This window comes from Ambystoma mexicanum, chromosome 4q (assembly GCF_040938575.1).
Source record: "Ambystoma mexicanum isolate Mex_15411 chromosome 4q, UKY_AmexF1_1, whole genome shotgun sequence".
Taxonomy (NCBI): domain Eukaryota; kingdom Metazoa; phylum Chordata; class Amphibia; order Caudata; family Ambystomatidae; genus Ambystoma; species Ambystoma mexicanum.
Genome location: NC_090928.1, coordinates 348,657,436 through 348,677,414, shown reverse-complemented (window position 1 = coordinate 348,677,414; position 19,979 = coordinate 348,657,436).

The following is a 19,979-nucleotide window of genomic DNA, read 5'->3' as shown; positions in this document are numbered from 1 at the left end:
AAGTCAATTTTTTGACATGTTGGCTCCACGCGGGATAGTTATTTTTATCAACCCACTTTATATGCGAAGGGGAGCAGTTCTTTTTTAATTCACAAAGATTTTGCCCTAACACTTAAAACTGTTTAGGGTTATTTGTTTCACATAGAGGTAACCCAGTCATGCCACTGGGCCAGTGTTTATTCCAAATGAGTAGCAAATCAGAGTGCTTATTGTAACACAGTTGTGAAACATATAAGCCCTTTCTTGGTTTTAGGTCAGGAGAAAGTCAGTCATAACTTCTGCTTAAATCGGCCTCTATGGCTTTCAAAAGTGCAACCAAAGCCTGTGACACCACTTTGGAAGAGTTCACAGATATGTATTAATAACTTTTCCTTTGCCACACAGCCACACCAGCCATGATCATTGTCTACCTCTTCTGCTCTCTTCACGCGTCATTCACGCTCTCGCAACCCACACATCTCCCAGCACGCTCACCCTCGCACACCATCTCATTCCAGGCTACGCAACCCACACATCTCCCCGCACGCTCACCCTCGCACACCATCTCATTCCAGGCTACGCATGCCACTCATCTCCCTCTGAACCACACATAATGGAGGCCCTCAGATAATATGTCCGCCTAATATTACTGTTAGCCCTTCCCCCAGAAGCATTTCAACTTCCTGCTCAACTTTATATGTGCCCCTATATGCCAACGTCTTCTTTTGAACTATGTAGTCATCCATGTGAAACAAAGTTCTGAGTACCCTACCCAAACTTCTCTGGTGAGCCCGGATCTTCACACAGGAAGATCAACGCTCTTCCTTCGGTTCGGGTGTCGCAGTAGAGGTCATGTGGGTGTGGGAATCCCTTGACTCGGTATAGAACCTCCCTAGTCATAGTCCACACTCTTGGTGTGGACGGCATTGTGATAAAGCCTAACAAACCTCAAAGATTTGGGCCATCGCATGGACCCATCCAGCAGTGGCTGAGGAAGCTTTACCCTTTGATAATCACCCATCTGCATTCTCCTCCGCGTCACCCCTTCCTTGCTTCATACTGGGCTGTGTCATCGTTTTGTCAAACCTTATTTCTTAATGGTTATAATTCCCATGTCTGCTCGACACCTGCTCCACCTCTGAATGCATGTAGGACACCGTTTATTGTGACGTGTTCTACCTCTGCTCATCACAGATGGAGATTCTCCAGTTGTGGATTGAGGAAAGACTCTATGTGCTATCACCCTCTCAGAAACTGCCTTTTGCCAGTCCATATTATTTGTCCACGCCCTCCATGTACAGTCCTTGACAACCATGCTGTTCATGTGTGGGTGATGCACCAAACTGAACCAGTGTTCTATAGCATTCTCTGAGAGGCATTTCTTCATTTCAAATAAACTAAATTGTACAAGACAATCAGTAATCAATGTGTATTCTGTCAGGAATTAATAGCTCTGGAGCATGCACATTATTTGTAATTATTTATATTGTATCAGTCATTCAGTCGCCTTCTCCCTCTTTTCTTCCCTCACCTTCTGGTTGTCCTTACTTTTTTCTGTGACTTTAGCTCCTTTCTCCTGTGTTGCGTTATGATATGATATGATATGATATGGCATTTGTAATGCGCCTATACACAAGTGTTTCAAGGCGCAACGAGGCAGGGGGGGGGAACAAGGGGAAGACAGACAATGATTCTGCTAGGCCAGGTATCATTCAGACCGCGCAAGTGCAGGGGTAGGGGAAGGGAAAAGTGCAAAGGGAAGGGGAGGGGGAAATAAATAAATAGGGCCAGCTGGTGGCAAGTGCAAGGTAAGTGCAGGCAAGTGCTGGGAAGGGGGGCTGTAGGGATACAGAGACAGTCCCGCAGTGCAGGGGATGCGATGCCAGGGAGGCAGTGCAAGTGGAGAGTGGCTGGGCCCAGGACCGAGGTCGGTGAGAGTGGCCCAGTTGCAGATTCAGTGCAATTTCAGTGTAGAATTTAGCAGGGGAGAGGGACAGAGAAGGAAGAGGCAAAGAGGAAGGTTTTGAGGTGCTTCCGGAACCGGAGATAGTTCTCCTCAAGTTTCAGGAGGCAGGAAGGCTGTTCCAGAGGGAGGCCCCTGCCGCGGAGAGAGATCTACCCCCAGCTCGTTGCTTTGAGAAGCGGCTGACCCTGAGGGAGTTGGAGACGGATGAGCGAAGGGCTCGGGAAGGAAGATATTTAGGGAGAGAGAGTTGAAGGTATTTTGGCCCCAGGCCCCAGAAGGCCTTGTGGATAATGCAGAGGGTTTTGAACTTAATCCTCGCAGCCACTGGGAGCCAGTGTAGAGATTTCAGTCCTGGAGAGATACGGTCCCTGGGCTTGAAGCCAAGGACAAGTCTCGCAGTTCTGTTCTGGAAGAGTTGCAGAGGGCGGAGAGTGGAGGCAGGCAGATTAAGGTAGAGGCTGTTACAGTAGTCCAGCTTCGAGAGAACCAGGGCTCGGGAGACAGTGAGCTTCTGGGGGAAGGAGAGGAAGGGAAGAATACCTCTGAGGAGGTGCAGCTGGTAGTGTGACTTCTTAGAGACGTCAGATATGTGAGGAGAGAAGGAGAGTGTAGAGTCGAAGATGACCCCGAGGATTTTAGCCTTGCAGGTAGGAGCAGGAAGAGGGCCAAGAGAGGCCGGCCAGAGAGCTGCAGGGAAGGAGGGAGTGGGTGTGCCAATGAGTAGAATCTCAGTCTTACTGGCATTAAGGCAGAGGTCATTGGTGGCACACCATACCTGGATAGCAGACAGCCAGTCAGAGATGAGGGAAGGAGAGGAGGAGGCCGAGGGTAGCCTGAAAATGAGCTGGGTATTGTCCGCATAGCACTGAAAGTTGGGGCAGAGGGCGGCGATGCAGTGAGCAAAGAGTGACAGGTACTGGTTGAAAAGCCAGGGAGAGAGATTAGATCCCTGGGGAACACCACAGGTGGAGAAGAAGACGTCAGAGAGGAAGGACCCAAGTTGGACCTGGGAGGGTCGATTGGAAAGGAGAGAAGTCAGCCACACAGGTGTACCACGCGATGGGCACTGTCAACGTGTGCTGGGGTTTTGGCCCTTGTGTTTCCGCCTACTCAAATTCTCAGTGGGGCCCAGTTCATTGCTTTCACCAATAAAGCATGTGACACCACTCCATATGAGTTTACAGGTATTTATTAAATTATGTTATTTGAGTACAAGGCCCCGCTAGCTGTCATCCAATGCCCATCGCCTCTGCTCCCTCCAACCATCAGTCACACTCTCGAAACCCTCACGTCTCCCCACGAGCTCACCCTCACCACCAACTCTTTCCAGACTGTGCATGACAGAGCACCCAATCAAGGCTTTCATGCACCGTTTTAAGTGCATGATGAATTGGCACATATTTTGCAATCCACTCTTCGCCAATGAATGTGCCATTTTTAATGAGCTGTACAGAAGGGCTTTTCTCGAGATTGACAAAAAAAAACAGGCAGTCAGTGTGTTCCTCAGAGATAGGTTTTTATTTTTAAATTGGGCTCCTGGGAAGTAATTTACCGTCACCTAAAACAGGACACAGATGTCGTGCTACTAAAGAGTCCATAGTCATAAAAAGTTCTACAAGTTTATTTCAAGGGAAAGACTCCAACACAGGTCCGTCCGCTGGGAGCATAGGCGAACAGATTAACAGATTTCAACTGACTTAACATACTGCACGCACTGGCATTCAAGCAGGGAACAGGCTTGCAAGCCTTGGATATGACATATGCTTCCTCTTATATTGCAGATACATACTGCAATAAATATGCGAAGCGTTTTTCGGAAGGATGTACATTTGACATTACATAATCATAGAATTTCGAGGGTAATTTTCTTGTTTGAACAAATGCGGAGCTCAAGCTCCTTCTCTCTTTCCTTGCACTACTTCCTTGCATCACCTCGCTACCACCCACTGCCTCCTCAAGAGCCATCTCCTGAGAGCCACCAAAACCCACAACATAAGGCAATGCATGCATATTTTCAACATTGGAACTGTTTCTATCACTATCGTAGGGGACCTGGTACTATTCGACCCCACCATCCTCCTCTGTATGCCCATGCCACTTATTCTCCTCAGTGACCATGAAGTCCGGACCCCAAAAGATGGCTACACAGTCTATACTCCAACGCCTACCTTTACTAGTCACCACATGTTTTTTTTTCTACCCTCATAACTTTCATGGGCTCAAAATAGCGTGAACAACCTTTAAGTACTCTGAATGGTTTCTCTATCTGTACCAGATCACCTACACAGAACAAATTCCCCTCAACAGGTCTGATTTCACACTCATTCTTCTTATCCTCAATCAAACATTGGGGGAACAATTGTGAGCGCATTTTCCTACCCCTTATTTTTAAAAATGGTGACATGCCTGTAAGCATCTGCGGCGGTCTCTGTAAACTTTCATCATTTCCAGTATACATTTTCTCCAATTTAACCAAGTGGCAAATGCCTTTTGGATTTTCTCCTTGATCATGCCATTCAGACATTTGACCAAACCTTTGGCCTTTGGGTTGTAGAGCGTCATGTGGTGATTCTCAATGTGCTGGACTTGCACATATTCACACATCTCAAAAGAAACAAGCTGGACACCATTGTCTGAAATAATTATTCTGGGATATCACCACACAAAACCTCGATTTTATTGCCATCACAAAAACGTGGCTTCACACAGCCTCAGGTCCTTTATTGGCACTTGCTATCCCTAATGGATATTCCATTATCAGAAGTGACCAGAACTCTAACCTCTCCAAAGGAAGCGGCGTTGCATTTATCCACAAAGATGACATCAATATGAGATTGATTCCCAACACACAAATCAGCTCGGCTGAGTCCCTCTCAGTCAAACTCTCTCTATCTCACAATAGCACAGCTACTCTGCACCTCATACACAGACCCCCGGGTCCACTCGCTACATTTTTGAATGACATCTCAACCATCCTGGCTGACAATACCAAACCTAACTCTCAAATTTTACTTCTTGGTGACCTTAATCTCAGACTATTAGATCCCAATGACTCCCATGCTGGAGAGATTGCCAGCAATATTTCAAATCTAGGATTCTCTCATCGCATTCTCAAACCCACCAACTCCAAAGGGAGGATGCTCGATTGGATTGCTGACCAAAATTGTAACACGCCTATCGTCTCTAATAACCCCTGTGCCTGGTCAGACCACCACATCATCATCTTTAACATACCAGCCAATGATCCACGCACCAAACCTAATATTGTGCCATCCATCCTTACTAGAAACAAAAAGGACATTACCAAGGACAAACTTCTCTCTCTCATCTGGCCCATACTTATTAATCAGGCTCTCTCATATAATGACCCAATGTTCTTGGTGGACATCTTCAACCTAACTTTGCTCAAAGCCATTAACACCATAGCACCTCTTAAAACTAGGAAACCCACACAGCGTGCCCACCTCAACTCCTGGTTTACTCCATATCTTAGAACATTACGCAAAGAAAAACAGAGTGCTAAAGCACTCTGGAAAAACCATCCTTCTGAGGCTAAAAAAGATAACCTCATCTTAGCAACACTTAACTACAAGGAAGCAATTGTACAAGCCCTAAAAAGAGACGTATAACCAATGCATTTCACAAGCTGAATCTAATACGAAGGAGCTATTCAAAATTCTTAAGGAATTAGAATGCCCCTCCTCCATCCCCGATATCTGTAATAAGGACAGCACATGGTGCGAAAACATTCAAAGAGCTCTCCTGACTCAAAATATCCACTTTACAGTTCAAAATTAACGCTAAGCAAAACTGCCTCCAAACATCCTTCCAAACCAAATCCATGACCAATAAACCTAAAACCCCCTTATTCATGCATACTCTTTTTAGCTTTGCTGTTCTCACCTTCACTGAGGTAGAAACCATCATCAGTAAATTGAAACCATCCAACTGTCAAGGTGACTCCTGTCCTGCCTCTATCATCAAGGAATCTGGCCTTGAACTTTCATCACCACCTTCATCAATTCCTCATTCCACTCCGGCATTGTCCCTGACAACCTCAAGGACGCATGGGTCATCCCATTGCTAAAAAAACCCTCGCTGGACCCTAGTATCCCCACTAATTACAGACCCCGGTCCCATTCTTATTGGAAATTTTGGATAGGGCAGCGTATTTACAGATTCAAAAATATCTAGAATACAACAATCTTCTTGTCATAAGACATTCCGGCTTCTGACCTAAGCACGGGACGGAAACAGCCTTACAAGATCTCAAAACCCAAATCGAGGACTTAAAAGACAATGGCAAAATGGCCTTACTATAACTCCTCGATCTATCGGCAGCTTTTGGTCTGGTCAACCATCAAATCCTCTGTCGCCACTTGAAATTAGCGGGCCACTTCTCTGCAAAAGCCACCAAATGGATCAGCTCCTTCCCGGATAACAGACAGATGAGGGTATTCTCACCCACCGCCTCAGCAGAGCCTACTCTGGTGTCTTGTGGGGTTCCTCAGGGTTCATGCATCTCACCAATGCTCTATAACGTTTTCACTAAACCTCTATTTGATGTTCTTGATTATCTGGGTGTCACATACACCAACTACGCTGATGACACCCAGATACTCATTCCAATCACTGGTGACTACATAGTGGACTCAAAAGCCTTGAATGACATATATCAAGTCATCCAAGCCTGGATGGCCAAGCATGAGCTCTGTCTTAACGATGATAAGACGGAGCTCCTAATCCTGGGCTCCCAACAACGACTGAATAGACTTGACCCTGCCTTCAAGACCTTCAACATTGATGGTAACTCTATTAAAGTCTCCAATAAAACACCAGAACACTAGGAATCTACCTCGACTCCACTTTATCACTTAACAGACATACAAACGCAGTTGTCTTGGCATCCGCTTACACATGTAAGCTTATCACACATGCTGCCCCTTCCTTACCATACAGAACTGTACTATCTTGGCCAGGACATTGGTTATGTCCAAACTGGACTACTACAATGCCTTATATCTAGGGACTAACCAACGCATCTTGAACAAACTACAGGTTACCTAAAATAACGCCATTAGAGCTGCCCTCAACATCTCCAGATCCTCACACATCACTGAAACAAGGAGAAGCCTACACTGGCTTTCAGTAACACAAAGAATTTCTCTGAAATCTCTTACCCTCACACATAAATGTCTGACCAATCAGGCCCGCACCTATCTTTCCTCCCACTTCTCCCACTACTCACCCACCCGGCTACTCAGATCGGCTCAAGCACATTGCCTCAACATCACCAGATACAAACTGCAGAAAGCGGGGGAATTAGCTTCCCAGTACTCGCTTCCAAATTATGGAACTTGATTCCATTAACTATCAGATCAGAACTCTCTCCTACCCTCTTCAAACAAAGAACCGAATTGTGGCTATCCACTGCACATGTCTAAATGCCTAATTCCACCTTAGGACATTTTTAGTTTGTTACTTGCCTCTCGTCTGTATTTATGTCCATTGCTAACTGTAGATATTGCTGCACATCATATTGTATACTATGTATAATTCCACTGTAACTGTAGATATTGCAGCACATCACAATGTATACTTTGTATGATTCCACTGTATGTATTTATTGCGTTCACCTTAAGAAGTTATCCTAATAGTTGGTACTTCCTGTACATTGTGTTATGTTTTATCCCAATTGCAACTATTACTGTACTGTACTTACTATGCCAAGATATGCGCCAGGATGCCCTGGGCCTGGCTGTGCTATATAAATATATAAAATACAAATACAAATATCCCTCTCTAGAAAACAATCTTTCTATTAAATCAATAACCGATTTAGTGGAGATGGTTGACATAAATTCCACCTCAAACCACCTTAACGCGTAATCCCCAAGAACAATAGCAAATCTATATTCTTGCCCCAGAATGCTCATGGGCCCCATACAATCAATGGGCATGTTTTCCCATGCCAGCTCGGGGATCTATACCCTACCTGTCGCAACTTTCTGGGTCTTTAACAACTTGTCACTGATACGTGGGACATAAAACACCACCTCCTCATCAACCATGCTGCCCATCCCCAGCCACCAAACCTTTGTTCTTAATCTGAGTTTAGTTAAGCTTTTACCTAGGTGACCACCATTGGCATGCTTTACAAGCTCACTATGCAGGGATATGGGAGGGACTAACCTTTCCCCTCTTGCCAAATACCACAAGGAACTACTCAATTCTTCTTTTACTTTGTATAATGGCAAGTTAATCTCCTCACCTGAACACCAACCATTTTCTGTACTGCTGATGACTCTATTCAATTCCACTTCATCCTCAATTCCCTCCAACCAAATATCTTTTGAAAATGCAGCATTCACAGTATTCCAAACTTGGGCTATTCATGTATCACATACTCATTCATCCTCAACTACCTCCTCCCTAGGGGATTTCGGAAGACAATCAGCTACATGATTGCTGCAACATTGTAAGGATTCCCCCACAAAGTTAAAACTCTGTAATGCTGAAAACTATCTGGCTATTCTGGGGGTAGCTTAACCAGAACCCCTGTTGGTAAATAAATGAGCTAATGGTTTATGATCACTCCTCATAACATAAGGAATACCCCATACATATGTCTTAAAGTAGTTTGATGCCCAATAGCATGCCAAACTATCCCGCTCAATAGTGGAATACCTTGAATCTGACGATTAAAAAATCTTGTGATGCAAATGCCACAGGAACTTCAATGCCTCGTTAGCCCTGGGATAGTACCACTCCCACCCCCCTAGAAAATGCATCCATGGTAATTATCGTCTCATCCAAGGGATCAAACCTAAATTATGCAGAAGCATTTGTCAATTCCTCTTTTATGTTTCTGAAAACCTCCTCCTCCCTCTACCCCATACAAATTCCACTCTCCCATTCAATTGATCTAGAAGAATGACACTGTGAAAAAAGTATCCCCACATTTAGAGTAAATTTCCACCATTCCCAAGAGTGATCTTAACTCCTCCCTGTTTGAAGGAGCCTTGATTTCCAGAATGGCATCCACCATCTCGGGACAAGTCTCTAATCCACTTCTAGTCAACCTCTGGCCCAAAAACGATACCTCATGAACTTTAAATTGATTTGTTTCTTTCTTCTCTGTTAACCCGCTGTCTGGAGTTTCCTTAAAACTTATTTCACTCTGATATTGTGGTCTACTTCATTCTTAGTCCCATTAAAATATAATCTCAGAAACATTTAACACTAGGTATGCTCCCTTAAAGGTCTTTCATGATCTTCTGAAAGACTGAAGATGCAGAATCCAACGCAAATGGTAATCTTTTAAATTGGTATGGCCCCATGCATGTAATGAACACTGTAAGTGCCCTAGATGACTGGTGTAACTCTACCTGACGGTACGCAGATGATAGGTTAAGGGTTGAGTACCATTTAGCTTCCTCCATGATAGTAAGCATTTTGCTAACCTTGTGTCGGGGATGCCTATAAACCAATAACCGTTATATTTAAATTGTGCAAATCTACACACAACCTGATCTTTCAGGCTTGTCGATGCGTCACCACTATGGGAGAGAGCCACGCACTACTCTCAATAGTTCAATGACCCCCTGTTCACATATATTCTGCAACTCCATCCTTACCTTCTACCTCACTCCCAGCGGAAAATTTCTCACCTTATGCACATTTGGCTTTGCATTTTCCATCAATTGGATTTTATGGGTATAACTCCTTAATCTCTCAATTCCTTTGCAGAACACTTTACTGAAGCTTATGCCAACTTCATCACAGAATCTCTCATATTCATCTTCCCAACTGATCTCACTTGCAACTCCTTTCCTGGGTTTGATTCGAAGCCCAGCTTTCCCTGATGTTTCCATCCCAATAAGTAGTCACCCTTGGCAGCCACACACACTTTAGCATGAATATGGTTTCTCCCCTAAGTGAAATTGCACCACACAAAACCCTGTTTGTCAATCTGTTCCCCACCATATGCCTTGGGCTGGATGTCAGTGTTTTGCAAACTGTGGGTCTTGTCTCCCCAAAACTCCCTATATTTTGCCTCTGGTATAACAGTATATGGTGATCCAGAGTCCTCAAAGCTTTAATGGTACACCTAGCCACCACAATTTCACACTTAGGAGGAATGTATTCCTCTTCTTCATCATCAGCCACCACCTTCAGATTGGGAACACCTTTCCTAAACCACTCTCAATTCTCCTGAGAGACACATTTCACACCCATCTCCCACACTGTTGTACCAATATTAACCTTGTAAAACCTAGCAAAATTGCCCATCATGCCACATTTCCTGCACTTCCCTCTCATGGCTGGACAAACCCTGGGGTTAATTCCATGTTTTTCAAACCCACACCGTGGACAATGCCCCTTGCCTTGTTGGGGACACTTACTGCTCCCACCAGGCTTGTTGAATCTCTTCACAGCACATATCGTTGGTTCCTCATGAGCCAATATCCCCCTCTTCCCCATTCCCTTTCACAACCTGAATATTTTCTTTACCAATTTTGACATTCAATTCCTTCAAACACTTACTGGTTAACTTCATACCTTTTGCAATTGATACAGCATCCTGTAATGGAGGGTTATTTGTCGGCCATAACCTCTTGTGTATTTTAGGATTAGATTTGTGCATCATGAACTGGTCCTGAATGTATTCATCCTCCATCCCCATGAACTTACACAATGCCAATAACACCCTTAAATCAGTTACAAATGTATCCACTGTCTCACCAATACTGTTTGTAATGTATATTTTTGCAACACTAAATTCACCTACTTGCATATTGAGCTTTGAGTTTCCTCATAGCTCTACTGTATAACCCATCCCCATCTCCACCCCCTTATTCTTCATCATCGATAACTTGTACATTGGCAATTTCTTTATCACTCTGACCGCCTCGGCCATCACACAACAAATAAGGGTTGAAAACTTCCTTTGATCCAAAAACCTTTCAAAACGTGATGCAATAAGTACAACGTAAAACGGTCTTTCCTGGGGGTGCTGTTGTGCACCAACAAAGATGGCCACTTGACCCATGAGCTCTGTAGCACACAAGATCCTGAAGTAACTATCCTGCAGAGTGGCGAACATTTAGTTTCATCAGAGCGTATCACAAGGTGTAGGACTGCACCGGGCACCAGCTGTGCAAACCCGCCATGATTCCGTGGCTCTGTTCACCTGTGGTGGAACTGTGACTCGGCGGGTGGCCGGAGGAGTCAAAAGCTGTACTGTGCACCAAAATTGTCCCTGCTCCTCTGTTGCCGCCTTGGGAAGCGGAGGGTGACGATCCGGTTACCTGCCCAGTCGGGGGTATTGCAGCGCGACAAACCCAGGAGGCAGTGGTCTGAGCCCCCTGGAGCAAATCCGAGGCCCATGACCTGCGGGCAAGATGAACAGCCCCTGCCTGTGACGGAGGAGGTACCACCGAGTTACTGACCAGAGACGGACAACGCTCTCTGATCCTACACCCCATGGCTGGTCTGAGTTGAAGCAGGCAGAGGTTCATTCAGGGAGCACTCAGTGTTCCTGTGACCACCCGCTCCTCGGTACCTGCTAGAGGGCCTCCACAACCACGTGGCGGGTCCGTGGTCTGATACCTTGCCGGCACTGGCCTGGTGGCCAGACAGCAACACCCAGTGGTGGTGACATGGAGCGGGCTGTGACCTGGCCCCACGAAGCAAAGGTACGTGCTCCCGCTGGTGATGGTGTTTTAGCTAAAGCAACGGGGATCGCGTATGGACTACGGCACAAGATCCCATATTGAATATAAACCTTAGTGCCCAATAATGTGGCATATCCATTTCACAATCTCCTGCTGTGCCCACTGGGCACCCGGATCGCTGCACCCCTCCATCTGGCCCATAATTGAACCAAGGGGACAGCAGCTCCGGTGTGACTATAGCCTGGTCGCCCTGTCAAGAACAGTCCGGGAGGTCCGCAACTCCAACCCAATAAGCTTGTTGCCACACACTCTGGCAAGAACGCCCTGAGAGCCTCAGTGATAGACAGCATATGTACAGTCTTCATCCACCCTTCCAGAATCTGCAGGGTCCCAGGCCTGAATACTGACAGCTCAAGAGACTACACAGACTATACAGCTCAGTGCGAAGCAGAAATAACCACGCCACAGGGTGAAGGGCTCTATCCTATGAGGCACCAGAACGTTTTGTGCAGTAGTTTTCCTATTCATTGGTCAGACCAATTGCAGGGGGCCAATACACAACAATAGCAACCTGGGAATCCCTGATCCCCACCACAGTTTAACTAAGCAGAGAGGATCATCGTAGTACCCTCACCTGACAAGCATACCATACTCACTGCAGCGGGCCTCAGTTGAATATCTGTGTCAGTTTCCCCCCCCCAGCATATCAATCCCATCCAACTTTGATATGCCTAGAGGTGCAAATGGCAAAAAAAAAAGGCCCGATGGACGCATTCAGCAGTGCAGCCGCCGTGGATCCACCACACCCATCACCCTCACCCACAACCAGAGTCAAACATGGACCAATACATGACTGCGATGGAGAAAGGATTTGCAGCCATCAACAATAAGCTTGACGACATTGGCAGTAACATCCATCAGGGCTGACATTAAAAAAGTATACGCCAGGGTCTACGAGGCTGAGGATAGGGTAGGCACCCTTGAAGACATGGTAGTTACTCAGGGCAAAACAATTGAAGAGATATAAAAATGAAGTCAGTCCGAGATAAATGCAAAGATCTTGAATCCAGATCATGCTGCAACAGTATCAGAGTGGTGGAGGTGGTGGGAGGGCTACAAATGTACTTATGGAACAGTTCCTTGAAGGTGTCCTCCACTCATTGTTCCCAGAAGCACAGTTCTCTAAACAATTCCTGGCTAAGAGGGCACACAGATCACTTTCCCCATCTCCTAAACCTGGGCTCTTGCCCCACATGATAATTGACCGGTTACTCAACTACCGTGATCGCAGACTCATGCTCCGCCTTTCGCAAGAAAAGGGTTCCCTGTCCTACGACTCTAACCGGATACACATAAACCCTGATTTCTCCAGTGGAGCACAAACAGCAAGACGCTCATTTGACCATGTGAAAAAAGCCCTAAGAGATAGAAAGATACAATATGCTATGCTATTCCCTGCAAAATAACGCCTCCAACACGTCGGCATATCCCACTTTTTCGAGGCACCAGAGGAGGCTATGGCCTACATCGAGCAACACATTCCAGCTGCCCTGAACAATGGTTGATACACCAATACTAAGATGAAGCTACAGACAAGTAAATATAAGTCTGAGCACCACACATAGACTGGCAAGCTACTATACCTGCTCCGCCTAACCTAGAGGCTACAGCTCCCAGAAGTGGCATGTTCTAAAACCTCACGCTATGGCCACACATAGCCACCCACTAAATCAGAGGGTTAAGTTAAGTTCTATTGAGAGGTTACACTGTCTAGTTGGGGGATGGTGAGGGAGGGATGGGAGGGGGTTAGGGGGTTGGTGTTTAAAAGTTGAAAGACTGATGACAGATGCAGGTTTTGGTTCCATTATATAGACATTTGGTACAGCTCTGTAACAATTCTGAAATTCACATGGCAACTGCGGAAACAGCGAATAGGGTGAACCTCCTAACGTGGAACATTAGAGGCTTAGCGAATCCAGTTAAAGCCAGGAAAATCCTGTCCTATGCTAGACGACACAGGGTTGATATAGCTTCCTCCAAGAAACACACGCCATACGCAGGGTCATCAAAGCATTCGCTGGAGACTGGGGCCCGTTGCGAATCGGCACCGAATACTCCTTGCAGTCCCGAGGTGTCCTGACCATAATTCATTGACGTGCTGGTTTCAATCTAATAAGATCAACAACGGACACAAAAGGAAGATTTGTGATAATATGAGGCACCCTACACTACCAAAATGTGATTTTGGTAAACACATATGGCCCAAACATTGACACCCCCCAGTTCTACCTACAGGTCATGTCACAAATCTCTCCGACAGGTGATTCCAAAATAATATGGGGTGGTGACTTCAACACCATTCTGAATCCCCAAAGAGACAGATCCTCTAGGAGCCCCAAGCCCTATTCCAAAGCCGCCATATCAATAAAGCAGGGCATGTCTGAGCTACCACTGACTGGCGCATGGAGGGAACTACACCGAGTTGCTAAAGACTACACGTTTCATTCCATGGTGCACTCCTCTAGCTCACGGATAGATGTTTGGCTGCTCTCACCAGATCTGATTCCACTGTTCAATCCTTCCATGTACACTATCATATCACACCCCAGTGTTTATGGAGCTAAAAATGGGAAAGTCAGAGAGGACACACCACATGTGGCAGATGCCGCCGACCCTCCTGCGGAACAAAATTATTATAGAGCCCTTACGTATGGAAATCATTTACTTTTTTGATCGCAACAAGGGCTTGGTGGCCTCCCCGTCGACTATATGGGAAACATTCAAAGTCTGGACAAGAGGGCATCTCCTCTCCAAGTCGTTGGGTACACTCAAATTTATTAGACAGGAACTAGACCAATTGGTCAAAATATATGGCACAACCAACTAAAGCCAAGAGATATGGAGAAAGCAACACGGCTGGAAAGCTGCTGATGAAACTGATAAAATTGGAACAGGATATCAAACCGATCACTTCCATAATGTAGGTTGAGGGGTCAATCCACACAAGTGCGGACAAGATCAACAGGGTCTTTCTGAAGTTCTACTCAGACTCATGCCACAATACGGACAAAGTGTCGGCACAAGCCATTGACCGATACATAGCCTTGATACCACGTCCTAAATTGAAACAGGTGGACAGGGAAAGGCTAGATGCCCCCTTCGCGCTGGAGGAAATTGTCCAGGCAATTAAAGATCTAACAGCCAGGAAAGCCCGAGGTCTGGATGGCCAACCGGCGGATTTCTACAAAACATACCCTGCATGAGCTATTCCCGAAACTGCTGGATCTGTGGGTAGAGGCCACTACAACGGGCACGCTCCCAGAGACACTGAGAGAGGCAGTCATAATGGTCCTGCCCATTATGACTGAATGGATGTTTGGCCCATCCTTTCAGAACTTTATTCGGATACTATACACAGACCCAAAGGCTAGAGTGCGGACTAATCAAACCCTGTCCCAGGCTTTTATCCTGAGGAGGGGCACACGCCAGGGTTGCCCTTTTTCTCCACTGATTTTTGACTTGACTTTAGAGGGGATGGCTGCACTCCTGTGCCATAAACACTTTCATAGGGTATACATACCCGCAAACCCCCCCAGCTCATTTTGTTATATGCGGATGATACCCTACTATACCTGCGGGAATCAGATACCAACCTGGGCCCGGTAATGGAAGATATCACTGAATTCGCCAAATATTCTGGTTACAAAATAAACCAAATTAAATCAAAAATCATCCCCCTGACACCTAAGGCCACTAAAACAACCGCCATGGCCCAATTCCGCTATTCCCCAAACACAGCCCGCTATCTGGGAATTGTCATTGCCACTGATAGGAACACACTATATGAGGCAAACTATACCCTCTATATCTCAGCACTAGAAACCAAACTCGACCTATGGTACAATCTCCCCATCTCAATATATGGTCGTATAGCCTTCCTCAAGATGGTGGTTGTCCACAAACTACTTTACTTATTTAGCAATATCCCCCAAAGTGCTCTTCACCAAACTTCAAAAAATGTCATCCAAATATTTATGGGGCGGAGGGACAGTTAGACAGAACTGGGCTAAGCTAAGTGAAAAATTTGAAGCGGGGGGCTTGCTGCCCCTGACTTCACATTATACTACCACGCAGCGCAAGCCCACTATGCTAAACACTGGTTCCATGACGATGAATCATATGCTCACATCCAAGCTGAGAAACGCTCTGCAGCCCCTTTTGATATATGGTCCATAATCTTCGTCAGATAACACAGAGACCTCAAAGGGATAGACCCGGTGTCCTGCACTTCACAGGCATTGACCGCACTCTTCCATAGGACAGGCTGCACACACCCCTACTGGGCATCCACCCCGATATGGCATAACCCGCACATTACCCACTCACTAGACACAACAATGCAAAGGAAGTGGGACCCCGATAAAGTGTTGACACTGGGGTACCTGTTTCCTAATGTGGAATTCATAACGTTGGCAGAAGCACTAAACAGATTCGGTCAGGGGCTCATGGGAACAATGCAATACCACAGGCTGAAAGCTGCCCTAAAACACTTATGGCCCTCGTTCCCTACAGAACCAACCTGCACCCATTCTTATCTGCCATATTAGACCAAGACGGATTCAAGGCCAAAATCTCCAAGTCATATAGCGTGACACAGAACCACACACCCTCTCAGAATGCGATTAAGGAGAAATGGGAGAGAGACCTGGCAATAATACTTTACGACACAAAATGGACCAAATGCTGCCAATATACTAAGACTATATCGCTGAACGCCAATTTGAGACTGGGCCAATACAAAATCCTGAATCATCTGCATATCACGCCGGGAAAGATAGCCAAATTCGACCGCTCTAACAAACCTGTATGCCCCAAATGCAGTCTACCTGAGGCCAATTCCTCGCACATGTACTGGGAATGCCCCCCAATGAGACAATTCTGGGATGAAGTGGCATCCATACTAAGCACTATTCTAGACATCTGAATACTGACCAACCCCCTTAAGTATCTATTGGGGGATATCGGCAAGCTCAAAATGAAGGCCAGAAGGCTATTACCAGTGGTAACCACTGTGGCCAAATGCAATATTCTCAAGAAATGGAAGTCAAAGGCAGCCCCAATGACACACACATGGATTTGGGACTTATTTGAAGTCCAAGAATGTGAGGCGACATACTCGAGAAGCATAGCCCCGACGTCCCGCCCCAAAGACTTCTGGGCCCCACTTAGACATTACCTAGAGGCATCCATCCGGGAAGATGATAGGCCGGCACACAGGGAGACTCCACAACAACCACAATAACTTTTGAATGTTCTTATTTTAATGGTTCACAGTGTACTTGTGCGAGATGTTTTGTAAGATTTGAAAGCTGATGTCTATAAAGTGTCTCTGTCATCAAACCAAAATAAATTTTTTTTTAAAAAAAAACCTCTTTCCATTCTTCCGATCGAATGGGAGGTTCCCCAAGAGTTTCCGAAAATGGTGCGGGGTAGATCCAAATTCGGCATGTTGATGGAGCTGAAAATACACCCATAACCAGACATGTAATATAATCAGTTAAATTAACCACAACAACTGACCTTAACCATATGATATCCATGCAGGAGCGACCTCCCACTGCAATAACATTTGAAAGAGAAAAATAATGTCTCAAGATTCGTAGTACCTGTACCAGTTGGAAAGGAATGGTATATGATAATCCATTAATACTGGCCCAATGTTATGCCGCTTGTGGCCTGAAGTTGGTTCTGATTCCCCACTAATGTACAATATTTATTTATTCTTTATTTACATACACATTCAGCCAATAAAGGCTTTGCATATCATAGCATATCAATTCTAAAAACGTACACAGTTTAAAACAAAGTCACTGTTCAAAACTACACAATTAAAAAGAGCTGATTTAAAACAAAAATTTAACTAAACTCAACTAAACATGCTATCAGACAATTGACTCAGAGTGTTCAAACATAAATCATAAAACTTCCTCATATATAAAATTAAGTTGACATCATCTCCTTTTAAAAGTGTGCTGTACATTTCATAAACATATTCAAGATCACAAGAGTTCTCAAAAGCCTTTAAATGTTTCAATCTTAATTGATCCAAGCTCTCACATTAACATAAAATGTGTTCCGCAGACTCAATTTTTAAAAGTCCACATAATTGACACCATTGATAAGATCTTATTATTCCACAATTTGCCCCAACTATTTCCAATGTTTATGACATATGTTAAACTTGAACAATAAATATTGCCTAATCGATTTACTATCAGGGAATGCCAACAGGTATTTAGGGATATCAGGGCGTTCCAGCCAGTATGTATACATGTGCTGCTGTTGCTCTTTGTGGCCAGTTATACCATGTCTCTCTCTTTAGCTGATTCAAATATCAGATGTTTCAATTGGTGTTTAATTCTAACATGTGGGTGGAATAACCACCCTTCTGCATTCTCTTTAGCCCAGTTAGTACAGGTGGATCTAAAGGTCCCAACACACAAAGTTTATGACAGTTCTCCATTTCTCTAAATACCCTGATTAATTCAACAATAGGGGTGTCATTATCTAAGGTGCACAGTTTGGTATACAACATTGCAACCTTACATTCCAACATATCTCATATGTGCATCATATTACATTCTAGTAATATAAATTCACACGGGAGTGAATTAGGCATTCCGAACAATATTTGTAAAGGTTTCCCTTCAAACCCATTCAATTCCTGGTTCAATTATTTCCCCCACATTTCAGCACTGCATAGGAAGCAGGGGACGACTTTGGCGGGATATAATAATAGAATAGCACTTAAAGAGCATCCTCTTTGTGTACCACTGAAGTGATTTAGTGCCAGAGTAATGTTCATGCACTTAGTTTTCGCCTGTAACTATTGTTGCTTCCAGCTCAGCTTATGGTCTATTACAATGCCCAAATATTTATAGCATTCCACCCATTCAATAGTCTGTCCAGCGATGGTCTATCTCACATTAGTAATATTTTGATTCTTAGTTTTTCCTATAAACGCAATGATTATTGTCTTACCCAGATCAATTTTAAGCCCATTTTCGGATGCAAACTGTTCTAATGCCTCCGATTTAAGCTGCAAGCATTTGTGGGTGTAATCGAGAAATAACAGGTCATCTGCATAACCGAGCCACCCAATTTTTAATGATCCTAATTCGATGTCATTTGAGAAGGTAGCATTTAATGCTGCTGCTAAATATGCCAGGTGTAAGTTAAAGAGAGTAGCAGCCAATATGCAACCCTGTTTAATTCCTCTACAGGTTGGGTCGAGTCAGTAACTTTGCCCTATCCATCTAGCCTAACTCTGACAGAGGTATTGGTATATAGCAGCCTGATCATGTTAAGCAGCCAATGCGGAATACCCCATCAAATAGGTTTTGTTTCCATAGCTTATTTCTGAAAATGGTGTCAGAAGTGGCACTAAAATCTGTAAATGCTCCATGGACTGGGAGCTGACGCCTATTCCATGCATATTCTATGACAAATACGAAGGTGGTGGTGTTATGAACGGTGGAAAACTTTTTGCGAAAGCCAGATTGGTTGGGGGGAGAACATGACTTTTGGCGATCCATTGATTTAGCTCCTGTAATAAAACCTTTGCAAAATCTTTAGTTGGGATGCCTAACATGGCTAGCATGCGATAGTTGATGGGATCCTTCCAACTGCCTTTTTTTATGAATAGGCAGAATGGAGCTCTCTCTCCAAGTTTTGGGCACTTGGCCATCTTCACCTATCTTTTGAAACAAGAGATATAGCGCATGTGCCCAATATATTGAGGAGAGCCTCAGTAACGTAATACAGATGCCATCCAGCCCTACTGCTCTAGAGGTAGTAAGGGCTTGAATCATTAGTATAAGATTGTCAACAGAGTGTTGCCCAATCCATTGGGCCTCAGTGTTGACACATATCGCATCTGCTACAACTTGTGCTGCCAGAGTCTTGCCCAGGTGAATTAACCAGTCATGTCCAGATACACAAGTGAATGGCAAAGATTTTATTTTGGTACAATTAACAACTTCCCAGAAACCTCAGCTATTATTCCTTCTGTCAAAAAGAGCCAATGAGCACCAAACTTCATTGGCCGTGTTGGCTCTATGTTGTCGTAACTATTTACTATAGTTATTCTTTGCTTTGTTAATTGGTGCATCAAACTGATCATTATTTTTTTTGCTACATGAATGGCTCTATCAAACTGAGGGCCTTGCTGATGGATACAATTCCATCTTTCATTCGTACTAGTATAGGTTTTGTTTATGACTCGATACTGCTGTAATTGCTAGTAGGACGTGTTTAAATGCCTGTAATGCAAGTCTTGAAGCTCACCCATGGGATGT